This window comes from Pseudophryne corroboree, chromosome 5 (assembly GCF_028390025.1).
Source record: "Pseudophryne corroboree isolate aPseCor3 chromosome 5, aPseCor3.hap2, whole genome shotgun sequence".
NCBI lineage: Eukaryota > Metazoa > Chordata > Amphibia > Anura > Myobatrachidae > Pseudophryne > Pseudophryne corroboree.
The window spans coordinates 228,398,813-228,426,116 of record NC_086448.1 but is presented as its reverse complement, the minus strand read 5'-3'; the positions used below and the strand labels follow the sequence as shown (position 1 = coordinate 228,426,116).

At 46.8% G+C, this 27,304-nt stretch overlaps 1 pseudogene; it reads left to right on the top strand.

The window, feature by feature from the left end:
* Positions 1 to 2,977: 2,977 nt before the first annotated feature.
* Positions 2,978 to 3,097, top strand: LOC134930088 (5S ribosomal RNA; annotated as a pseudogene).
* Positions 3,098 to 27,304: the final 24,207 nt, after the last annotated feature.

Sequence of the window (27,304 nt, the reverse complement as noted above, 5' to 3'; positions counted from 1 at the left end):
CCGTAAGAATTTAGCCATGGGTACGCTGTACCCATGCCGACGGGCCGTCACTCGCTCCCTCCACTGCTGCTGCTCACCGCCGCTGCATGAGGGGAGGAGAGCACAGCCTGTGCCTCTCCTGCCACTCAGTGTCTTCAATTCATCGCCGGCCCTTGAGCCAATCAGAGCTTGCGGACCGGCAGTCAAGGTTCCTGATTGACTGCCGGACCCCGAGCTTTGATTGGCTCACGGATCGGTGCTGAATTGAAGGTAGAGACCCGCACCGCCGCTGGAGACTGAGGGGCAGGAGAGGCGCAGGCTGCACTCTCCTCCCCTCACACACAGTACAGCACAGCAGCAGTGGTGAGAAGCAGGGAAAGGGGGGGCATGTGTACCTGGCACTGGGGGTATATCTGGCACTGGGGGCATATCTGGCACTGCAGGGACATGTGTATCTGCCACTGGGGGCATATCTGGCTCTGCGGGGACATGTGTATCTGGCACTGGGGGCATATCTGGCACTGGGGAGACATGTGTATCTGGCACTGGTGGCATCTCTGTATCTGGCACTGGGGGCATATCTGGCACTGGGAGCATATCTACCACTGGGGGACATGTGTATCTGGCACTGGGGACATTTCTGTATCTGGCACTGGGGGGCAATGTATATCTGACACAGTTGGGGCATTTGTGTATCTGGCACTGGGGGCATATCTGGCACTGGGGGGACGTGTATCTGGCACTGGGGACATTTCTGTATCTGGCACTGGGGGGCAATGTATATCTGACACAGTAGGGGCATTTATGTATCTGGCACTGTGAGGCAATGTATATCTGGCACTCTGGGGGCATTTGTGTATCTGTCACTGTGGGGCAATGTGTATCTGGCACTGTGAGGCAATGTATATCTGGCACTCTGGGGGCATTTGTGTATCTGGCACTGTAGGGCAATGTGTACAGTATCTGTAACTGTGGGGCAATGTGTATCTGACACTCTCGAGCATTTGTGTATCTGGCACAGTGAGGCAATGTGTATCTGGCACTGTGGGGCAATGTATATCTGGCACTGTGGGGCAATGTGTATCTGGCACTATTGGTGTATCCGCACCTCCCCCATATGTGTATCACGCCCCATTTTATTGACCACTCCCCCTGTGGCATTTGGCCACACCCATTTTTTGGGCCACACACAGTACCTGTAAGACATTTTTTCTACTTGCACCACTGATGATGATAGAGTAAAAGCCCTGTTACAAAGGGAAGCAATTTGGATTAACAAGCTGGATATAGTTTGTCTTAATGACACAATACATTTGGGAATCTTGTTTTCAGGGGTGCACTTTAACCAATATGTTATTATTACTTTTGCTTTTTTTTCTAGTTTTTATTCTTTTTTATAATTATTTTTTTCCTGGTGTTGTTTAATGATCTGTGATCTATCTATCTATCTATCTATCTATCTATCTATCTATCTATCTATCTATCTATCTATCTCTCTCTCTCTCTCTCTCTCTCTCTCTCTATCTATCTATCCTAGCTGATTACCGTGCTTCGCTATGGAATTTCAAGTATTTCTGTGTGTATAACTTTCATTTTGAAGGACTTCCTGATAAACTAATTAGACTTACAACAGGACATGCTCCACCCGCCGCTGTCAATCATTGTCAGGCTGCATCTCTGGGTGGGCCTTCACTGCATTGATGCTGTCAAAAGGCTGGTGCTGAGGAGAATAATCTGCCTCCTTCTCTGCCCCGTCCCACCTCTGATGCTGCCCTGCTCAGTGCTGTAAATGCTGGGACGACAGTCCAAGCTCCGCCCGCTGCATGTTAAATATGTAAGGTCTGCAGGGATAAGATGACTCTATTGCAAAGGGCCCTATGTCTCCTTGCTTAGCTTCTCACTCTGCTTAGAGCTCCTCCTTTGAGGTAAAAAGGTAAAGATTTTCACACAAAACTTAAGGTCACTGGGAGAGCAGTCGGTACCCTTTATACAGCAGATAGGCAGTTTCTGACTGTTAAGCTTTCCTGCATTTAAGAGTCAAAATATCTATCTCTCCTTTCCTCCTATTGCTCTTTGAGAGGTTTGGCAATGTTTAGAGACAGGTTAATCTCTGATTATTGAGACACTATCGTCTCCTGTCTGGAAATAGGTTGGTTAAGTACATATATCTGAAATCTATATATATAAAAGACAAATACCACTGACTCATCACAAAATCTCCTGAACCACAAGGCTGCACTTCCTTGCCAGTGGCAGTTTTAGAGCAGTCCATTATTCAAATAGGGGAACCATACTTAGTGATGTTTGACAGTGCTTAGGGGTGGCAGTTGATGTTTTGATATGTCCGTGTAATCTACTTTATGTTGGCAAGACCAGCAGAATGATGAAAGAGAGATTAAGCCAACATCGCTCCTCCATCAAGAAAAGCCTTAACACCAGTACTGATTTGAAAGAACTAATTAATTTACCAGTAGCAAGACACTTCAGAGCAGCTAATCACACTATTAATCAACTCAAATGCTGCATTATTGACCATATACCTCCACTCAGAAGGGGAGGGGACAGGGAGAGGATCCTGATACAGAGGGAACTACAATGGATCCACAGGCTATGATGCTTATTCCCCCAATGGTCTGAATAAAGATTTCCGTCTTGGATGCTGTCTTTGAAGGGTTATACCCTATGTTTTGATGTTTCACCCTTGAAGAATATAACTGTATCAACTATGATAATAGTTCACAAATGACTATAACCCTGTCCACAATTAGCCGTATTCAGACCCTTTATTGCGCATCGCCGTATGTGCCTGAACTGTATATAATGATGTGATGACACTGCTGTCATCACCGCTGTCTAAGGTACTGCTTAATTGAAGTCATTTTGCTATTTATCTTGGGGCACCGCCGAGTGCCATTTATTTAGCTATATCTGGTGGAGGAGGACAGGAAGGTGCATGACCTACGTACAGTCAATGTATCCCTAGGATTTTGTTTCTATTTACTACAGCCAGACCTCGCTGGAAATGCCCAATACCCGTCCGATCTTGGAAGCTAAGCAGTGATGGGCTCAGCCAGTACCTGGATGGGAGACCTCCAGGGAATACCGGGTGCTGTATTGAATGGACATTTATATTTGATTCCCAAACAGAGAAGGATAATAGGTTCTCTGGGGCATGCACCTACTTTTTGTCTGCACCTGATAATCTCTTTATATTTATTGTCTATGCTGGTGGCCACTGTTAGATGCATCACACCCTTTTTTAAGTCCCACCAACATTGCACTTTATAGAGCTGTTTTGCACTAAATGGTGTAGTTTGGCTTTGTGTATATTCTAAAGGTTTGGGAACTGGTGTTCTTTTTCACACTTCTCTAATATGCTAATCCGGGCATTGTTTACCTGTTCACAGCGATGTCACACCTCAGGGAGGTGTAATGTGATAGGAGTAATAATGTGACTTGCTCTCACCTGGTGTTTAAGTCGGGGGCGGATTTGTTTACATTTTGGTCTCCGCCCACACAATCACAACATTTGGACCAATGGGAGCGCGGACATGTCCGGGTCATGCTGGTGACATGGGAAGCAGTTTGGCTGTTTTGGAGCCTTTTTTTCTATAAATAAGCACACTTGGTGATGAGTCTCTTTTAGCCCCAGAGGAAAACCACAGAAGCGTGGCTGAAACAGCCGTCGGGCCGCCGCTGATTATTACTGTTATGCTGTTGGACCAATAAACCCTGCTTAAATGTGAGTGCTCTTCCGTTATATTTTCATCCTGCTGTGAGAAGTCAGTGTGTATATATTGCAATATGGAACTGGCACCACTTATTTGAAATAACCTTTTTAGAGTGCTGTTTAATTCCGGGATATATATATATATATATATATATATATCAAACACAACAATAGTGAAATTGGCGCCCTAGGGTAGGTATACTCCTGACCCCTCTTTTGTTAGTATACCTTTTAATATATCTTACAGAGAGCATTAAATACACAGTGAGTTCCAATAGACAGATATTTTATTAAAACATTGCTACAATATCAATAATGTCCTTATATGTCCTTATATCCTTAGATGCATTAATAGATGACAGCCTCTTCACATAACATGGAGGTTTGATTTCTCATAGATGAACAGATTGCTTCTTTCATGAGATCCTCCTTCTAATGATACAGGTTGGAGGTCAAAACATAATAGAATAACCAACGCGTTTCGTCAGATAGACTTCATCAGGTGTGTATCTTCATCAAAAATGTGTTCCTGAGGCAATATTTCTAGACACTATTTTCCATCAAACAGGCCTCACGCAGTTGAAAAGGTGAGTATTGTTGTCTGACACCGTTGCCATGACGACGCGTGTGGAACTGGAACGAGCGGTCACCAATGAAGAGACGGGGCGTCATGATGACGTCACTACACGGTGCACAGGCGTCCTTTAGACCTGGACAGCACGTTGTTTGCCGGCACCTGAAGGGGATGATTATGTATCACACTAACAGGTGAGCGAACTTTAGTATAGTTCAGTGGGTATTTAAAGAGCAGTATCGGCAGTGTTCAGTGGTTACTCCCGTGATGACGGCAGGAGCCGAAATGGCCGTTGGGAGCCGCAGCTGGGTTGGACGGATGTCCCCAGCATGGATATTGTCTGTGAGATTTCATTCATAATCTACTTCTTCATTTGCCTGATGCTGACTTTTGCACTTTAATAATATTAAATACTCTCATGCTTTCTATGGAGTGCTGGTCCTGTCTGCTGCATAGCCCCTGCTGGAGCCTCTGTGTGTGGATATAAGTATATATATATATATACACACACACACGCACACACACACACACACACACACACACACACACACACACACACACACACACACACATATGTTAATGTGTAATATGTTAGGCCTTATGTTAGATGCACAATGGATCACCATGGAGACACTAAAGGGGGATTTCAATTGTTTCCCCCCCCAGTTGTCACTAGATGGCGCCTAACGGAGCAATTCATTTGTTGCTCCATTAGTCTGCAGATGAAGCGGGAAATGTGCGAAATCTCTGTGGTTTGGGTTATAGGAGTTTGAGCACCCTAACCAAAGTGGGGGGAACAAATGAATTGCTCCGATCGGCGGCTATTACGTTTGGGCGCTCACAAAACAGTTGATTTTCCCCATATAAGTGAACATTTGATGTCTGAATTCTGTACACTTTTTAGTAACTTACTTTGCATGCATGGTGCATTGACTATAGTGCCATTTATTTACTGCGATACCTAATGATTGCTATTTTTACTACTGTAATGCTCATATTGTTATACACTAATGTGTCTATGTATTTATTATACTTTGTGCTATGTGCAGAGTTTGGGTAGGGGGGCTGCCGCTACCCATGCGCACAGAGAAGGAGGAGTAGAGACAGCTGTGTCCCGACACTTGCACAATGGATCTGGCAGGCACCGGGACCGGCGCATGCGTACAAGCGGCAGCTTGACTGCGCATGTGCAAAATCCTGGCTTCCATGGACTGCATCGGCTGCAGCCCATAGAAGCCAGGTTGGGCTGCACAAAAGGCAGGGAGTAGCTTCCCACAGGAAGCACACTTTCTGCTAATCACAGCCCGATCTGGCAGTCCCAGAGGGAGGAAACACCTCAAAATGGGACTGCCTGTCCTGCGGGTGACTGTCAAGTTGCACTTCCAATAGGAAGTCACTGGCAGTCACAATGAAGCCAGTACAGTCATAGACTGCAACAAGCTCAGCTGAGCTCATTATGGTGACGTATATTACTGGGTTTACAAATGTAAATTCTGCCTCTGCTTCCAAGGATTGTTTGGAAGTAGTGAAAGTAGTTTCAATATTGAAGAGATGTGTATTTGCAAATCTGGGTTGCATGTATACTGTATAAAAAATTAAATAATACTATATGAGGAAAGCATGTTAGTATCTGAATCTTAAAGATCCCCCTAACACCTTTTGGACATCATCATCACGAATTACTACTCCCACTTTACTTGAAGTACCACTTGTTGGAGTCCCATTTTTTGCTTAACTTATGTGACTAAAGGGGCATTGAGGCAATCTGTAATTTTAAATTTCTCTAATGTCCTAGAGGATGCTGGGGTCCATATTAGTACCATGGGGGTATAGACGGGTCCACCAGGAGCCATTGGCACTTTAAGAATTTAATAGTGTGGCTGGCTCCTCCCTCTATGCCCCTCCTACCAGACTCAGTTTAGAAAATGTGCCCGGAGGAGCCGGTCACAGCTAGGGGAGCTCTACAGAGTTCTCTTAGTAAAAGAGTATATTTTCAGGGCTTTTTTATTTTACAGGGAGGCTGTTGGCGACAGCCTCCCTGCAGCGTGGGATGGAGGGGGGGGGGAGCAGTGTCCGCCCCGCGGGGCATTGAGCCACTGCTCCCGCTGACTGGGCACTAGCTCCAGAGGGGTCCGATCGCGCCCCACCGCAGGGGAATGCTCGCCCGGCAGCTGGCCGCCACCCCCTCAGGAGCTGAAGATGGCGAGTGAGTCACTGTCCCCCCTTGCAAGCGGGGGGACAGTGTGAAGAGGGCGGCTAGAGGGATAGGAGTGCGGTCTTAGCCGTGCTCCTGGAAGGCTCAGCGGTACCTTGGTGCGGCGCTGGGGGGGAGCGCCCTGGGCCAGCTCCGGACCCTGCACTGGTTGTTTCCTGCATGTCGGGGTCTGTGGATCCAGGTCAGACAAATCCTCCAGGCCAGTATAATCTTCTTGAGAGTGGGAGGCCGGCGCCATTGAAGGGGGCAGAGCTTTTCCTCAGAGCAGACCCAGCAGCGTTCAGCGCCATTTTTCCTGCCTGCAGTCGCTATCCACTGGATCCAGGTCCCTCCAGAGATTTCTCCAGCAGTCTGTACGGTACCAGGGGGCTGTAGAAGGTAGGGGAGGCTGCATAATAGGCTGTGTCACCTATTAAGGGACACAGTCAGTGCTGGGAAGGTGTATTTAAAAAGAAATACCCAGCGCCTGCTGATAATATTTAGATATCTGCAGCCTCTATAGTGGGTATGCTCCTCCCACAGTATAGCAAAAACGAACAAAAAGAATTTTCTCCACTAGTGGAGAAAAGTAGAGGCGCTGATATGAAAATATTTATAAATAGATATACAATACAGCATATATATAATTTTTGATTTATTAAAACAAAGAAAAAATTGATTATTTATATTAGTACCGGCCGGCAATTACAGTCAAAGATGTTCCATTATTTATGCAATCCTAAAAATAAACAATTAAAAACAGATCGATTACTGTGTCTAAAATTCAATAGCAGAGCTATAGTGCAGAATGTCCTTTAGAGTACATACGTATCTAAATAATAATAGTATATTTAACTTGTGTGTGAGCCCAATTTTATAAGCGTGGTCACTTTTCCCGTCCACTGGTAGCAATTCCTTTTTATGTGGACATATCAGGAAATCAGGTGAATAAACTGCTTAATGACCAGGATATATTTTGACTTGTCCCGTAGAAGTCACTATATGTAATCTTCTTAATCACCGCAGTAGGGAGGGAACAAAGCAATATCTATCCATGGGAATGGAGATACTGTTTGATATTGAAGGAGCTTACGGGCAACAGTTCCACACAGACGAGGTATTTAGAGTATAGTGCTCACCTCGTTGTTTTTTGCTCAACAATGCCCCGCTCCCGGACACAGCTGCCGGCGCCGCTTCGGGCGCTAGTTTCTCCTGCAGCCGTCCCGTGGTATGCTTCCTCGTACCGCTCGTTCCCGGACCAGGCTGTCGGCGCTGCCTCCAGCGCTCAGATCTCCTCCGGTTGTCCAATTGCTTTTTCCTCCTATGTTGCAGTGTCGGGCTTTGCACCGCACCTGAGCCGCACAGCAATTGCTAGTCCCCGTGCCGTTCTCTCCTCAAAAGGTGGTTTATTTTCAGAGCATATAAACCATAATCATCTGGTCAAATGGTGAAATAGATGAACATGCCGGCTTGTAGCAAATAGATAAAGGTTAACGCGTTTCTCTGCCTTTAGAACCACTCGGCAGCTTCCTCAGAACATAGTTCTGAGGAAGCTGCTGAGTGGTTCTAAAGGCAGAGAAACGCGTTAACCTTTATCTATTTGCTACAAGCCGGCATGTTCATCTATTTCACCATTTGACCAGATGATTATGGTTTATATGCTCTGAAAATAAACCACCTTTTGAGGAGAGAACGGCACGGGGACTAGCAATTGCTGTGCGGCTCAGGTGCGGTGCAAAGCCCGACACTGCAACATAGGAGGAAAAAGCAATTGGACAACCGGAGGAGATCTGAGCGCTGGAGGCAGCGCCGACAGCCTGGTCCGGGAACGAGCGGTACGAGGAAGCATACCACGGGACGGCTGCAGGAGAAACTAGCGCCCGAAGCGGCGCCGGCAGCTGTGTCCGGGAGCGGGGCATTGTTGAGCAAAAAACAACGAGGTGAGCACTATACTCTAAATACCTCGTCTGTGTGGAACTGTTGCCCGTAAGCTCCTTCAATATCAAACAGTATCTCCATTCCCATGGATATATATTGCTTTGTTCCCTCCCTACTGCGGTGATTAAGAAGATTACATATAGTGACTTCTACGGGACAAGTCAAAATATATCCTGGTCATTAAGCAGTTTATTCACCTGATTTCCTGATATGTCCACATAAAAAGGAATTGCTACCAGTGGACGGGAAAAGTGACCACGCTTATAAAATTGGGCTCACACACAAGTTAAATATACTATTATTATTTAGATACGTATGTACTCTAAAGGACATTCTGCACTATAGCTCTGCTATTGAATTTTAGACACAGTAATCGATCTGTTTTTAATTGTTTATTTTTAGGATTGCATAAATAATGGAACATCTTTGATTGTAATTGCCGGCCGGTACTAATATAAATAATCAATTTTTTCTTTGTTTTAATAAATCAAAAATCAAAAATTATATATATGCTGTATTGTATATCTATTTATAAATATTTTCATATCAGCGCCTCTACTTTTCTCCACTAGTGGAGAAAATTCTTTTTGTTCGTTAGTGCTGGGAAGGGACTCCCTTTGCCTAAAAAGCGCTGTGTGTGGGTTGGCTCCAATCTCTGTGTCTCTCTGCCTTTCTTGGGGGGGAAACTCTGCCTACATAATACCCTGTGTGTTTGTGGGGTGTTGTGTGTGTGTGTGGTAACTAGTGATGAGCGGATTCGGTTTTACTCGGTTTTACTCGGTTCTCAAAACCGTGTTCTCAAAACCGAATCTTATTGGCTCACTGATGTCACGTGTTTTGGATAGCCAATAAGATTCTGTTTTGAGAACCGAGTAAAACCGAGTAAAACCGAATCCGCTCATCACTAGTGGTAACATGTCTAGGGACAATGTGTCATATGCTGCAGAGGATTTGTCCTCCCAGGAGGACTCCAAACCATGTAATCAGGATTGCACAGTTTTAGCGCAGATCCCAGCTAGAGAGCCAGAATGGTTAGTGTCTCTGAGGGGGACTATTTCCCAGATTTCTGATAGTCGCTTGGACTGAGCACACCACTCAGGTCCTCCAGTCCTCTATGGTGGTATGGTCTGATTCTGCCTCCTCGGGGTCATAAACGGGCGCTTACAATTATGCAGGATGACACGGACACTGACTCTGACACTGCAGACAGTGATGGGGATGTGTTGCAGGGGACATAATCACTTGTCAAGGGGGTGCAGTTGATGACTGAGGCTGTTAGGGATGTGTTACACATTTCAGACACAGCTCCGGGACAGGTGGAGGAGGCCTTCACAGATAATAAGAAGTCCCCCCCTCACTTTCCCGGCATCCAAAGAATTGAATGCTATCTTTAAAAAGGCATGGGAAACTTCGGAAAAGAAATTCCAGATTCCCAAGAGGGTGTTGGTGGCTTTTCCCTTCCCAGAGAAAGATAGGAAGAGGTGGGAGTCCCCGCCGATAGTCGACGCCTCTGTGTCCAGGCTATCCAAACAGGTAGTTTTACCGGTTCTGGGATCTACCGCGTTAAAGGACCAGGCAGATCGCAAGGTGGATGCTATGCTGAAATCCATTTACACGGCTGTGAGGGCTAATTTGCGGGCTACTATAGCCTGTGCTTGGATTGCTAAAGCTATTGCCAGGTGGTCTTTCACTCTGCAGGAGGAATAGTCTACGCTGGACAAATGTGACGTTGATTTGTTTTTGCGTAATATTCAGGATTCTGCAGGGTTCCTGGTGGATTCCATGAAGGGCCTGGGTTCCATGGCTGCGGGGATCTCCTCCATGTCAGTTTCGGCTCGCAGAGGTCTCGCTGCGCAACTGGTCTGCGGACGCGGAATCCAGGAAGTGTGTGGAAGGCCTTCCGTACAAAGGTCAGGCTCTATTTGGGAAGGCGCTGGATGCGTGGATTGCCACGGCTACCACGGGTAAGTCTCCTTTTCTCCCCTCAGCTGCACCAGCTACGAAGAAGCCCTTTTCATCTAACACGTCACAGTCCTTTCGGGCCGCGAGGCCTAGAAAGAATAAGCCTTCGAACACCTTCTTCAGAGGTGGTCGTGCCAAAGGAAAGAAACCCGCTCCCGCAGGGTCCCAGACCCAGAAGCCCGCTTCTGATACCCCTAAGTCCTCCGCATGACGGTGGACAGCTAGGCCTGGAGGAAGGTCAGGTGGGGGCGAGACTCAGGCAGTTCAGCCACGTCTGGGTGTCGTCGGGTCTGGACCCCTGAGTTCTGGATATAGTGTCCAGGGGGTACAGGCTGGAGTTTCAAGAGCCCCTGCCTCACCATTTCTTCAAGTCAGGCTTACCAGCTCTCTGGCGGACAGGACAATTCTTCTGGAGGCCATCAGGAAATTGGTGGTGTCAGAGGTCATTGTTCCGGTCCCTCTTTAGCAACGGAACAAGGGTTATTATTCAAACCTTTTTGTGGTACTGAAACCGGATGGTTCGGTACGGCCTATTCTAAATTTAAAATCTTTGAACCCTTATCTCAAGGAGTTCAAATTCAAGAAGGAATCCCTGAGAGCTGTCATTTCAGGGCTGTCGGAGGGGGAGTTCCTGGTGTCCCTGGACATCAAGGATGCTTACCTCCACATTCCAATTATGGGCGCCGCATCAGGCTTATCTCAGGTTTGCGCTGCTGGACGATCACTATCAGTTCCAGGCGCTGCCGTTTGGCCTCTCAACAGCACCAAGGATCTTCACCAAGGTGATGGCGGAGATGATGGTTCTCCTCCGCAAACAGGGGGTGAACATAATTCCGTATCTGGACGATCTCCTGATCAAGGCGTCATCCAGGGAGAGGTTGTTGCGGTCCATCGCACTCACGACACAGCTTCTCAGGAAGCACGGTTGGATCCTGAATCTTCCAAAGTCTCATCTGAAGCCGACAAGGCGGCTGTCTTTCCTGCGAATGATCCTCGACACGGAAGTGCAGAGGGTATTTATACCGGCAGAGAAAGCGTTGGTGATTCAAACAATGGTCCGGGATGTCCTACGGCCTACCCGGGTATCGGTTCATCAATGCATACGCCTTCTAGGGAAGATGGTTGCTGCCTACGAGGCTCTGCAGTATGGCAGGTTTCATGCTTGACCTTTTCATCTGGACCTCTTGGACCAGTGGTCGGGCTCTCACCTACACATGCAGTAGAGGATACGCCTGTCTCCGAAAGCCAGGATTTCACTTCTCTGGTGGCTGCAACTTCCACACCTTCTGGAAGGGCAAAGGTTCGTAATTCAAGACTGGATCCTTTTGACTACAGATGCAAGTCTAAGAGGTTGGGTAGCGGTCGCTCTGGGGGAAACCTTTCAAGGACGATGGTCGGGTCACTTCTCCCAATAAACATCCTGGAACTCAGGGCCGTTTACAACGCCCTTCTGCAAGCAGCACACCTTCTACAGGATCGCGCTGTTCAGGTGCAGTCGGACAACGTGACCACAGTGGCCTACATAAACTGACAAGGCGGAACGAAGAGCTGAGCTGCCATGGCAGAGGTGTCAAAGATCCTCATCTGGGCAGAAAGGCACGCGGTGGCGATGTCGGCAATCTTCATTCCGGGCGTAGACAACTGGGAAGCAGACTTCCTCAGCAGACACGATCTCCATCCAGGGGAGTGGGGCCTCCATCCGGAGGTGTTCGAGGAGGTAACCGGTTGGTTCCTCACATAGACATGATGGCCTCCCGCCTCAACAAGAAGCTACGGAGGTACTTTTCCAGGTCAAGAGACCCACAGGCAGTGGCGGTGGACGCACTGGTGACACCTTGGGTGTTCAAGTCAGTGTATGTGTTTCCTCTACTTCCTCTGATACCAAGGGTTCTTCAACTCGTGCGAAGAACAAAGGTTCTGGCAATCCTCATTGCTCCAGACTGGCCAAGGAGGGCTTGGTACGCGGATCTGCTGGATCTTCTGCTGGAAGATCCACGGACTTTACCTCTTCGGGAGGATCTGCTTCTGCAGGGGCCATTCGCTTATCAAGACTTACCGTGGCTTCGTTTGACGGCATGGCGATTGAACGCCAGATCTTAGCTCGGAAGGGTATCCCGAGGGAGGTCATTCCTACCCTGATACAGGCCAGGAAGGAGGTAACGTCTAAGCATTACCATCACATTTGGAAGAAATATGTTTCTTGGTGTGAGGCCAAGAAGTTTCCGGCGGTGGAGTTTCAACTTGGTCGTTTTCTCCTTTTTCTGCAGGCAGGGGTGGCTATGGGGCTGCGACTGAGCTCCATCAAGGTCCAGATCTCTGCTTTGTCCATCTTCTTCCAAAAACAATTGGCTGTTCTTCCTGAGGTTCAGACCTTTTTGAAAGGGATTCTGCACATCCAGCCTCCCTTTGTGGCACCTACGGCTCCATGGGATCTTGAGGTGGTGTTGCAGTTCCTACAATCCGCTTGGTTTGAGCCTCTACAGGAGGCTGATCTCAAGTTTCTCACGTGGAAGGTGGTCACCTTGTTGGTTTGGCTTCTGCATGACGCGTGTCGGAATTGGGGGCTTTATCTTGTAAAAGCCCCTATTTGATCTTCCATGAAGACAGGGCAGAACTTAGGACTCGTCCACAGTTCCTGCCTAAGGTTGTGTCGGCTTTTCACATCAACCAACCTATTGTGGTGCCAGTGGCTACTGACTCCTCAATTACTTCAAAGGCCTTGGATGTAGTGAGGATTTTGAAGATTTACGTGAAGAGGACGGCTCGTCATAGGAAGAGTGACTCTCTGTTTGTCTTCTATGATCCAAAGAAAATTGGATGTCCTGCTTCTAAGCAGTCGATTTCACGCTGTATCAGGTTCACTATCCAGCATGCTTATTCCACGGCAGGATTGCCGTGTCCGAAATCCGTAAAGGCCCACTCTACTCATAAAGTGGGTTCTTCTTGGGCGGCTACCCGGGGTGTCTCGGCGTTACAACTCTGCCGAGCAGCTACTATGCTGGGTCGAACACATTTGCCAAGTTTTACAAGTTTGATACTCTGGCCTCTGATGACCTCAAGTTTGGTCAGGCAGTGTTGCAGGAGCCTCCGCGCTCTCCCTCCCATACTGGGAGCTTTGGTACATCCCCATGGTACTAATATGGACCCCAGCATCCTCTAGGACATTAGAGAAAATAGGATTTTGGTTACCTACTGGTAAATCCTTTTCTCGTAGTCCGTAGAGGATGCTGGGTGCCCGCCCAGCGCTTCGTTTCCTGCATTGGTTTATGGTTCAGTGTTACCTGGTTCCTAGGTAAGTTCTGCATTATTTACTGTTCGGCTGTTGCTGAGTTGTTCCGGCATGTTGGCCGGATTTCCATGTTTGTGTGAGCTGGTATGAATCTCGCCACTGTCTGTGTAATTCCTTCTCTCGAAGTATGTCGTCTCCTCGGGCACAGTTTCTAGACTGAGTCTGGTAGGAGGGGCATAGAGGGAGGAGCCAGCCCACACTATTAAACTCTAAAGTGCCAATGGCTCCTGGTGGACCCGTCTATACCCCCATGGTACTAATATAGACCCCAGCATCCTCTACGTACTACGAGAAAAGGATTTACCGGTAGGTAACCAAAATCCTATTTTTATCCATTTAGCTACATTGTTTTATACCAGCATGGTAATTTGTTTCTATGTTAGAATCAGTGCCGTTTCTAGCGGCAGACGTGTCGTGCCACAGCACTATTCCTTTCCCTAGACTGCTCCCCCTCCTCACTGTCATAGTACTCCGCTTGGGGGGCGGAGTCTCACAGAATGACGCATTTGCATTGTGATGTCACGATGCAATGCATAATTTCATGAAACTCCATTCCCTGAGCAGAGTACTATGGTGGGGTGGAAGGGGAGTTGGCGGGGCTGGCGTCGGGTGTACACAGCCCTGACAGTGAGCATTACACACCCCTGGCAATGAGCATTACACACCACTGACAATGATATTACCCCTGGCAACAACATTACCCCTGGCAAAGAGCATTACACATCTCTGACAATGGGCATTAGCCCTGGCAACTAGCATTACACACCCCTGGCAATGAGCATTACACACCCCGGGCAATGAGCATGATACCCGACCCAGAGCATAATAACCCTGGCAATGAGCATGGATCCCAGAGCATGAAACCCCTGGCAACGAGCAAGACACCCAGCCAATGAAACCTCTGGCAACGAGCATAACACCCAGCGCGTGAAAACCTTGGCAATGAGCAGGTAATTTTAAAGTAATTAGAAGTTTTACTATAGGGCATTGTGGTGTGTGGCATAATATGGTGCAGCGGGCATTACTGTGTGGGGCTTAATATGGTGGATTTTTTTTTTACCCTGTGGTGGCCGATGTCTGTTGGTGCAGGGTCAAAAACTGGGGTATAAGGTAGTCTTTTACTGTGAGACCACGCCCATTTTAGTGTGACCACGCCGATTATAGTGCCTCCCTTCCCATATCTATTAAGGGGGGTGGCACATTTGTGAATGTCAATGGGGGGGGCGCATTTTTAAATCTCGCTCTGGGAGCCAAATTGTCTAGAAACTGCCCTGGTTAGACTGCACCTGGGTGCTCTAATGAGGGGCCCATTGGAAGTTTGTTCATATTGCAATAATAATACACAGAGCCGGCCCTAACCAATATGATGCCCTAGGCAAGATTTTGGCTGGTGCCCCCTAGCACCACCGCTGGTTCCACCTCTGACCTTTTACCTCTTTCCCAGCACCATCACCTCTCACCATAGCAGTCCTTATTTTGGTGTTTGTATCCCCTATATTTTAAATAGGAACAGTTTGCACATTTGGCGCACAGCCCAAAAAGGGGTGTGTTTTTGCTGGCAAGGGGCATGGCCACACAATAGTATGTCCAATTCCAATTACGCCACACAGTACTGCAACTTCATTCACATTTGATCATGCGATAGTGTTCATAATTCATATTACATCCCACAGTAGTATCACTTTACCTTATAAACGTTACTACTCACAGTAGAGCCCCTTATTCACATTACATCACACCCTATTGCTCTTTATTCACATTAGACGACACAGTAGTGCCCTTTCTATATGCAACGCCACATAGTAGAGCACCTTATACACATAATGCCACACATTAGTAATGCATGTATACACATAATTTCACACAGTAATGCCCCTTACACATATGAGACACATTATTAATGTCCTTATAAACATAATGTGCCTTACACATTATGACAACCTTTATTAATGCCCTTTTACACATAATGTCCCTTACACATAAGCCGCACATTATTAATGCCCTTATACACATAATGACACACATAGTGCCCCCTGCACATTTGCTGCACATTATTAGTGCCCCTATACACATAATGACACACATACAGTAGTACCCTTTTACACATATGCCGCACATTATTAATGCCTTTATACACATAATGACACGCATAGTGCCCCTTACACATATGTTGCACATTATTAATGCATTTTTATGTGACACACATAATGCTCCTTACACATATTCCGAACATTACTGCACAACCAACCCACTCACATGCACACTGCAATCACACTGCCACTAACACTGTGACCTCTGCCTCTGCTTGGATACAGATGTGTCCTCATAAATATTGCCTCAATGCTAACATCTGGCACCTTTTTTTTAATTAAAATGCATTTTATTTGCATTGCTATATAGCTAGGATGCACAAGCAGCTTCTACTGATTAAAATGATATGCAGCATTCCTATATACTGTGTGAGACTGTAGCTGTTTCTGCATATGAAATGCTACACACAGAATATAGGCATGTCACATATCATTTTAATCAGCAGAAGCTGCTGATGCCCCTAGGCATATCAAATGCCCTAGGCAATTGCCTAATTTGCCTATGCCTATGGCCGGCTCTGATAATACAGACTTGATGCACTCCAGCTAAAATGGAGTCTCACCAGATTCACAATTTCTACCCACTAAATATGTTTTCTCAATAAAGAAAATGTTTTTTATGCTTGTGCCTAATATAATGCTAGCCAACATTCTCCATGGAACACCTTAATGTACCCATATCTGGCCATCCCCTAACCTCATAACCTATTACTTCTTACTCCCAGCTAGAAGCACTATGTGGAAATATCTTATGCACATGTCCCTAAAACGGTATGTAGTTAATATAGCGGCTGTCGGGATCCCGGCGTTCAGATTACTGACGCCGGAATCCCGACAGCAACCCTGTATTCTCACTTGGGTGGTGGGTCCACGACATTATCCGAATGGGAATATAACCTGTGGCAAGCAAAGCTTGGCATTGGGCCCAAAGTATGGTGAGAGCAGCGAGCTCACGAGGGGACTCGGTGCCTTGCAGACGAGATTCCGGCTGCCGGGATGCCGCTGTCGGTATAGTGACAGACAGGGAGATGAGCAGGTTCACTTCTCTGAGAACCGAACCCTACCGGACTTCACTATCCAAGCCGGGATCCGAGCCTACCTCAGGTTTTCCCACTTCACTCGGAAACCAGAACGAGGCAAAACCGTCATCATCCCGCTGTCGGATTCTCACGGGTTTTGGAGCCGCGTGTCGCCGCCATTTTCACTACGGAATTGGAGAGTGTAGCGAGAGGATGTGTCTCCGTCTTCAGTATCTGTGCAGGAGGGAAAGTGGGGTGGCAATTCCAGTGCTGTCTTGTGCTGCTCAGCCCAGTGTAGTGTCTTCTGCATCAGTCCAGACACAGTGGTGGTGTCCTCTGCTGCCATATGTCCAGTGTAGCTGTATAAGTCCAGTCCAGTGGTGCTGTGTTGTCCTGCATCAGTACAGTGGTAGTGTCTTGTGCTGCATCAGTCCAGTCACAGTGGTGGTGTCCTCTGCTGCCATATGTCCAGTGCTGCTGTATAAGTCCAGTCCAGTGGTGCTGTGTTGTGCTGCATCAGTCCAGTGGTGGTGCCGTATAATTCCAGTGGTAGTGCCGTATAAGTCCAGTGATACTGCCATATAAGTCCAGTGATACTGCCGTATGTGTCCAGTGATACTGCCGTGTAAATCCTGTCCAGTGGTACTGCCGTATATGTCCAGTTATACTGCCGTATATCTCCAGTGGTACTGCCGTATAAATCCAGTGGTACTGTCGTATAAATCCAGTCCAGTGATACTGCCATATAAGTCCAGTGATACTGTCGTATATGTCCAGTGGTACTGCCGTATAAATCCAGTCCAGTGATACTGCCCTATATGTCCAATGGTACTGTCGTATAAATCCAGTCCAGTGACACTGCCGTATATATCCAGTGGTACTGACATATAAATCCAGTCCAGTGATACTGCAATATATGTCCAGTGATACTGCCGTATAAATCCAGTCCAGTGGTACTGCCGTATATGTCCAGTGATACTGCCGTATATGTCCAGTGGTACTGCCGTATAAATCCAGTGGTACTGCCGTATAAATCCAGTGGTACTGTTGTATAAATCCAGTGGTACTGGTGTTTAAATCCAGTCCAGTGATACTGCCGTATATGTCCAGTGATACTGGCGTATATATGTTCAGTGATACTGCTGTAAATGTCCAGTGGTACTGCCATATATTTCCAGTGGTAGTGCTGTATAAATCCAGTGGTACCGGCGTATAAATCCAGTCCAGTGATACTGCCGTATAAATCCAGTGATACTGCCGTATATGTCCAGTGCTACTGCCATATAATTCCAGTGATACTGCCGTATATGTCCAGTGGTACTGCCGTATAAATCCAGTGGTAATGCAATATAAATCCAGTCCAGTGATACTGCCATATAAGTCCAGTGAGACTGCCGTATAAATCCAGTGATACTGCCGTATATATGTCCAGTGGTACTGCCATATAATTCCAGTGATACTGCCGTATATGTTCAGTGGTACTGCCATATAAATCCAGTGGTACTGGCATATAATCCAGTCCAGTGATACTACTGTATAAATCTAGTGATACTGCCATCTACGGTATGTCCAGTGGTACTGCCATATAATTCCAGTGACACTGCCGTATATGTCCAGTGGCACTGCCGTATAAGTCCAGTCCAGTGGTGCTGTCCTGTGCTGTATATTATTTACTCCAAATAAAGGGGTTATTAATATTTAATCCAAATAATTTTTACAGGGTTTGCCCTGTGTGGTGTAGAGATACGCTCTCCTTTGCTGCATTTTGGAGAACAAAAATTTGGAGGATAAAATAGGGAAAGGTCAAGAACCACTTTCTCCTACTGCTGCTGCTGCCGCTGCTGTTGTTGCTGCCGGGAATCAATCGTCATCCCAGAGGGGAAGTAGGAAGACCACTTGTACTACTTCAACTAAGCAAATGACTGTCTGATAGTACTTTGCAAGGAAGATGAAATATGATAGCAGTCATCCTGTTGCAAAGTGGATAACTGAGGTCCTGACAGCTATGTTGGTGTTAGACGTGCGTACGGTATCCGCCATTAGTGCAGTGGGACTGCAGTGCCAACCCTAGATGGGTCAGGTGTTTGTGCCGCACACTTATGTCGCTTAGCTTAGTCATACAGCTACCTCATTGCACCTCTTTTACTTCTTTGCATGATGTGCTTTTTGGTGACTATTTTTTTTAAGTGCCATCCTGTCTGCCACTGCAGTGCCACTCCTAGATGGGCCAGGTGTTTGTGCTGCACACTTGTGTCGCTTAGCTTAGTCATACAGCTACCTCATTGCACCTCTTTTACTTCTTTGCATGATGTGCTCTTTGGGGCCTATTTTTTTAAATCTGTCACCCTGTCTGACACTGCAGTGCCACTCCTAGATGGGCCAGGTGTTTGTGCCGCACACTTGTGCCGCTTAGCTTAGTCATACAGCCACCTTGGTACAACCTTTTGGCCTAAAATCAATATTGTGAGGTGCGAGGTGTTCAGTATAGACTGTAAATGAGTGGAAATGAATGTTATTGAGGTTAATAATACCATAGGATCAACATTTCCCCCAAATTCTGTGATTTTAGCTGTTTTTTTTTTAATTCACCCAGATCCAAAACCAAAACCAAAGCACAAAAGGGTGGTTTTGGCAAAACCAATCCAGATCCAAAACACGAGCATGGAACCAGAACCAAAACCAAAACACAAAACACGAAAAATGCCTGCCACACATCTCTAAAATAATCATGTCTCTCCATCTAATGTCATCTTTGAGGCACTTTGACCAGAACGTATATGGAAGATGAAATCTGGTGTAAGTTTGCATCAGGACTTAATAAATAATCTTGCATGGACCTTATTAGGGCAGCATACTGTAGGAAAAAGATGTTGGACGCAGAAATCTCATTCCTGGGGAAATGATAGGCTACATTCTCAGCTGTGTAATTGGCAGGTGAACTTTAACATAATCCAATGTCTGAGATCATACTGCTTTCTGTAATACATTGCATATGCCCGCAGATATAAATAGCACTGCAGTAATCTATAATATACCATGAAAATAATAATTACGGTATGGTACACACTAATGAAAATTGGCAGCAAATTTGTGCAAGCGATGGGGTTCAGTTTTATTTTAACAGAACACTGCAGTCTCTTCTGTGACTGTAAAGCAGGTAAATTAAATACAAATATTTCAGACATGTAGCTCTTACATAATACTGTTTTACTCTCACAAGTCTAACAATTTAAATGTACTTCTGTATTATTGCTTTCTACCGAATATCTAAGTAACAGTTTTTCTGTAGTACTGAACTGATTATGAAAACACCTGTGAGATGTAGGATCAGAAATGTCTGATAAAAGCCAACAAATGTGTAATATTCACCAATCGTAAAGTCTTTTAACACAGCAGGGTCTGTCTTTTAGCTCCTGTTCCAGTGGTAACCATTCTATAAAGTGTAATTTAACCTAATAATCTACTTTGATTGAATCATTGCATACTGTGCACAAACCAGAATATGCTTTGCTTTGCTTTTTGATGTGTTCCCTTGCTTTCTTAATCTCTGTCCTAGTTAACACTGTGTGAATTAATGTAATTAAGTATTAAAAATACATTTGCGTTTGGTTTAGAAATAGGAACATTGAAGCCTTGCTGTTTTGTTTTCCCAAATCACAGAGCTCCTGCAATGTTCTCATAGGAAGACTTACAAAGCCGTTATCTGGTTATGTGTTACCTGCGCAGCTTTCATGTTTTGTAACTCTTTAAGGGGGACAATATCCTTATCTGAGCTGCAGTACTAAGTACCCTGTTTTACATATAAAACAGATATGCTGATCACTGTGTCATCTAGGAATAAAACTACCGAAGAATTAATGTTGATCTTAATGTAAGTTTGGTTTTATAAGCACTAATAATGTTATGCCATTAATACAGTTACACAATATATTATGCCTGTCACAGAAGGTCTGTAAACACTTCCACACCTCTAATTCACAAAGGACCACCTCCTGATGAGTACAGACCATGTGGGAGATGTATTAAGCTTTCTAAAAAGTAGAGAAGCAGACAAGTGGAGAATATGCTCATTCCAACCAATCAGCTGCGTAACTAGCATTTTTAAGCACATTGTATAAAATGACAGGTATAAGAGGATTGGTTGCAACTTCTCATCTTGTCCATTTCTCTATTCTTTAGAAGGTTTGATACATTTCCCCCAAGTCTCTAAGCTGTCCAACTACACTGCAAACAGGGTATTGACTTTTTTTGCAATCAGCTCTCAAGATTAGACAGTTGAGGCAGTGGCGGAACTAGCGAGCGGTGGGCCCAGGTGCGACAAAATGCTTTGGGCCCCCCCCTTCACATCCGTCCCCCCCACACACATCCCATCCAAGTCCACCCCCTCACCCCTGGAGAGGATCTGGTGAGGGGGACCTGCTCAGGGCCAGAGAAATGGATACCTAGCAACAGTGCCGTAACTAGACATTTTAACACTGTGTGCAAGAAATGGCATCGGAGCCCCACCCCTGCATGCAAAACAGGGGCAGTGCGCGCCTTAGGCGCGCGCAAAAATACATAGTGGAGTGGCTTCGTGGGGAAGGGGTGTGGCCACAAAATAATACCAATTCATAAAACGGTACACAGTAGTCTCCATTATTCAAATTACGCTGCACAGTAGCACCACTACACCAGGTAGAGACCCTTTTACACCTTACAGCGGACAGATTCCTCTTTTTACACATTACAGCAGACAGCGTGCACTTTTTACACATAACGGCAGACAGCGTGCCCTTTTTACACATAACGGCAGACAGCGTGCACTTTTTACACATAACGGCAGACAGCGTGCCCTTTTTACACATAACGGCAGACCGCGTGCCCTTGTTACACATAGCGGCAGACAGCGTGCACTTTTTACACATAACGGCAGACAGCGTGCCCTTTTTACACATAACGGCAGACCGCGTGCCCTTGTTACACATAGCGGCAGACAGCGTGCACTTTTTACACATAACGGCAGACAGCGTGCCCTTTTTATACATAACGGCAGACAGCGTGCACTTTTTACACATAACGGTAGACAGCGTGCCCTTTTTACACATAACGGCAGACCGCGTGCCCTTGTTACACATAGCGGCAGACAGCGTACACTTTTTACACATAACGGCAGACAGCGTGCCCTTGTTACAGGCAGACAGCATCCCCTTTTTACACATAACGGCAGACAGCGTCCCCTTTTTACACATTACGGCAGACAGCGTGCCCTTGTTACACATTACTGCAGACAGCGTCCCCATTTTTACACATTACGGCAGGCAGATTCCCCATTTTTACACATTGCGGCAGGCAGATTACCCCTTTTTACACATAGCGGCAGGCAGATTACCCCGTTTTACACATAGCGGCAGGCAGTCCCCATTTTTACACATTGCGGCAGGCTGATTCCCCCTTTTTACACATTACGTCAGGCTGTCCCCCCTTTTTACACATTGCGGCAGGCTGATTCCCCCTTTTTACACATTACGTCAGGCAGTCCCCCCTTTTTACACATTGCGGCAGGCTGATTCCCCTTTTTACACACAGCGGCAGGCAGTCCCCCATTTTTACACATAGCGGCAGGCAGGCCCAAGAAAGAAAGAAAGAGAAAGAAAGAAAGAAAGAAAAAGAGAAAAAGAAAGAAAGAAGAATTATACTTACCCTCTCCGCCGGCTCAGGCTCCTCGGTGCAGCCGCGTCAGACGATTCCCGGGCAGTAGAGGAGGTGGAGGACGGAGGTGAAGAAGGGAGCCGCAGCAGCGCTTTGTTACTGGTGGAGGCGCAGCTGCTGCTGCCCCTCTGCTTCCCTATAGGCTGTTCTCGGAAGACAGCCTATAGTGAAGCAGAGGGGCAGCAGCAGCAGCGCCTCCACCAGTAACAAAGCGCTGCTGCGGCTCCCTCCTCCACCTTCCTCCTCCTCCTTCCCCCGTCCGTGCCACTGCTCCTCTCCTCTCCGGGCGGCTGTGCGCTGCGGGCAGCGGTTGCCCGCAGCGCACAGCGGCATGTAATGAGTCAGTTTGACTCATTACATGCTTGGGCCCCTGGACAGAGGCGGGCCCCAGTGCAACGCACCGCTTGCCCTGCCGGTAGTTCCGCCTCTGAGTTGAGGGTATACATACATGTACAAACATACAGATCTATGTACTAAGCATTGGAGAGAGCTAAAGTGGCCAACCATCTCCTGTCATTTTTCAAACCCAGCCTGTAACATGGCAGTTAGGAGCTGATTGGCTGGTACTTTATCTCCATCCTCTAAATCTCTCTACAGGGCTTAGTACATAAATCCTACAAACACACCTCCAATATTAGTTCAAGTTAAGGTTAACACATTTTATTTTCATATTCCTAAACAGGAAATTGCGCTCTGCAATAAACTGCGCCTTGAGTCCTGTTGGAGAAAGAGCGCTATATAAATAAAATTATTATTATTATTACTACAGGTTGAGTATCCCTTATCCAAAATTCAAAATCACAATTCCCCCCCCCTACTGAGATAATGATACACACACACACACACACACACACACACACACACACACACACACACACACACACACACACACACACACACACACACAATATCTCATACCTCCCAACTGTCCCGATTTTCGCGGGACAGTCCCGTTTTTTGGGGACTGTCCCGCTGTCCCACCCGCGGGCCGCAGTGTCCCGCGGTGGGGGGGGGGCAGTTGAGAGGCTCCTGCACGCGCTGCTCTGCTTAGCAGAGCAGCGATGAATAGACGCTGTGCGCATGCGCACAGCGTCTATTCAGTGCAGACAGAGGGAGAGAGGGCATGCCAGCAGCTCACGGAGCGCTGGGCCTGCCCCCTCAATGACGAAATCGGGGGTGTGGCTCGCGATCGCGGGTCCTCCGCGAGGCCACGCCCCTTTCTCATAGACCACGCCCCTTTTTCGGGAACGCGCGTGTGTCCCTCTTTGCAAGCTACTAAAGTTGGGAGGTATGATATCTATATAATATACACTGGCGTGCGCAGCACATTTTATTAGGGGGTGCACCGTTGGCGGGGTGTGTCTAGCACCGCCTTTTGGGCGTGTCTAGCACCATCTATTGATGGTCAACGCATATAAAATATCCACCTTTGTACCAATCCTAATAAAGCAGATACATTGTCAGTGGCAGGCATTGGCATAGCATAGAAGGAGAGAGGTGGGCAGGTGGCGGGTGTGATGGGTGGGCATGCGAGCAGCATGACGTAATAACGTCACATCACACTGTTTTTGTACATGGAGGTGGAGCTGAGAATTTGAAAGCTGGTGGCAGTGGCACCCTTGCTTAACCCAGGCGTCTGGTCAGTAATGCAGTCCTGACAGGGTGCAGCGCAGAGAGGACAGTAATCAGCCTGCTCGGCGATCGCTGCATCAGGCATGTGAGATCGGGGTGCCAGACATTAGGGGGTGCCTGTGCGCACCAGGCACCCCCCCTGCGCACACCTATGATAATATATCTATATATACACACACAATATATAATATATATGTCATTATCTCAGTAGGGGGCCCAAAAATGTGAGATTTTGAATTTTGGATAAGGGATACTCATCCTGTATTATTATTACTGCTAATATAGTTACAATCATTTCTATGCCATCAGAGCCCCATATGCACCACATGTACCTTCAGAGCTCCCACATGCCCCTTATATACTATCTGGTCCACATGCCTTTTTATATTATTATTATTATTATTATTATTATTATAGTTATTATCAGTAGCATTTGCTCCCCTGGGGCTGCAGCGCAGACCAAAATTAGTAGAGGAGAGCCAGTTAAAATAAAAGCACTAACTGTAGCTTTAAACTTCTTTTTAATACCAGTGTCTGCGAGACCAAAGTGCATCGGGGATCAGCTCCGTGTATCACAGCCACATCTGCTTGGATAAAGCATTCAGTGTCTCTCTATACGCTCGCTACCAGACTCCTGTGCCAACTAACCAATGGGAGTCTGGGGGTTGGACTGATACAGGAGGGAGGCACTGATTCCTCTGTCTTGGTGGATTCGGCTGATCCTTGGTACACTAACAATTCTGCAGACACCCACACAGTATTAAAATACAGTTAAAGCTACAGTTAGTGCTTTTATTTAATCTGGTTCTCCTGTGCTATTTTTGGTCTGTGCTGCTCCAGAGGAGCATCCGCCGCTGATAACAGGAGGGGAGGAGAGAAGTGGAGAGAAAGAGGGAGCGGAGAGAGAGAGAGAGAGAGAGAGAGAGAGAGAGAGAGAGAGAGAGACAAGTATTACAGCTTGTAAATATATTTTTCTAAATATCTACCGTACTTCCTTCAAATGATATAGTTAAAATATTTATAAGATTTTCACAAAATAATGACTCTTGTGCACTTTAATAAGAGCAGTAACTGAATATAATTAATTTCTATCTGACAAAAGTGGACTCCTAGATAATTAAATGACAAAAATAAGATTAGTACCTTTCTCTTGCTTTTAATGAGTCGACAAAGCAAAAACCTAAGATGATGTGTTTGAGGGTAGATGTTGGACATCCACACAGCCAAATATGGCCTCAATCAAAATAGCCACATCCAGAGTAAGTGTCATATTTATTGTCTTTGTTCAAGGTGTAACCAATCATCTTAAGTTATGGACAACAGACAGACCAACCATGATTCAAGAATTTAATGCATTCATAACATATATATTGTATGCACTACTTCTTTTACCTCAGAATGTTTATGACATACAGTATGATGCCTTATAAAAATGCTCCATGATCTCCTGGGGCATAACTAGAACTGTGTGGGCCCCATAGCAAAATCTTTAAATGCCCCCCATCCCCCCATACCCCCATGCCACTTCAGTGCCAATTAGGGGATCAAGAGAAAGAGTGCGAGGGGAGTGAGAGAAAGATAAAGAGGGTGTCAGGGGAAACAGAGATAGAGTAGTGAGAACGAGAGAGAGAAGTGGGTTTCATGGAAAAACAGAGAAAGAGAGAGGAGCAAGAAAGAGAGGTTGTCAGGAAGAAAGAGAAAGAAAGGGATGATAGGGGAGAGACAGGCATCAGGGAGAGAGAGGATGTGTGAGAGGTGGGAGGAGTAAGAGAGAGAGAGGGAGGGGAGCGAGCAGGAGTGAGAGAGAGTGTGTGTCAGGGAGGGAGGGAGGGAAAGAGGGGAATGAGAGAGTGAGAGCGTCATTAAGAGACAGAGAGGTAGAGATAAAGGGTGTCAAGGAGAGAAAACAAAAGAGAAGGAGGTGGTGTCAGGCAGAGAGAGAAAGTGTCAGGGAGACAGAAACAGTGTCAGGGAGAGAGAGTGAGATGAAATTACAGTGTCAGGCAGAGTGCTCGTGAGAAATACGGTCTGAGGTAGAGAGACGGAGAGAGAGTGTCAGGGGGAGAGAGAGACAGTGTTGGAGGGAGGGAGAGAGAAGGAGGCGCAAAAGAGAGAGGGAGTGGAGCGAGAGAGAGAGAGAGAGAGAGAGAGACAGAAGGAGGAAGAGAAAGAGGGAAACAAGAGAGCGCATCAGGGAGAGATGGAGAGGGAGAGGGGGTGTCAGACAAAGAGAGAGTGTGTGTCAGGGAGAGAGAATGAGAGTGTCCGAGAGCATCAGCGATAGAGAGAGTCAGTGACAGAGAGACGGTGTCAGGGAGAGATAGGGAGAGAGTGAGAGACATTGTCAGGGAGAGAGTGAGAGTGTCAGAGAGAGAGGGAGGGGGAGTGAGCAGGAGAGAGAGGCAGAGGAAGAGAGAGTTGCAGTGAGCAGGGGAGAGGGGAGTGAGCAGGAGAGAGAGACAGAGTTGGGAGAGAGAGGAGAAAGGGAGTGAGCAGGAGAGAGAGGGGAGAAAGAAAGGGAGTGAGAATGAGCAGGAGAGAGAGATGGGGAGAGGGAGGGGGAAGTGAGCAGGAAAGACAGTACTAGATTACTTCACATTGCACAGGCCTCTGATGGGGATGAGCAGTTCACGGCATTAGGCCCTGCCCCCTAAATACCCGTGAATCACGGCATTGCACTCCCTGCTGGCAGCCAGGTAGCGGACGGGGCAGAGCTGGCAGGACAGGCTGGGACAATGTTTGCCGTTGGATGGCCCCACCCTGCTACATCCTCACAGATATTCTGCCTTGTGGCGAGGGTGAAGGGGGAGCAGCGGGCCTTGCAAGCACCCAGTGCCAGGGTGCAGGGGGAGATGCAGGCCCTGGAAGCAGCCAGGGCCCCATAGCAGCTGCACCCCCTGCACCTTCGGTAGTTACTCCACTGCTGATCTCTCACTGTGTTGAATGCTTGAGCTGCTCTACACAATGCTGCACTACATTGCATGCATTATGGCATATATTCTTAAATAAATAAATCTTCATTGAATTGACAGAATGACACTTCAGTATCATTGGTAATATATTCAGAATTGGCTTATCAATAAATGTTATATTTCATATATGAGCATAGGCGTGCGCAGCACATTTTATTAGGGGGTGCACCATCGGAGGGGTGTATCTAGCACCACCTTTTGGGCGTGTCTAGCACCATCTATTGACGGTCAATGCAA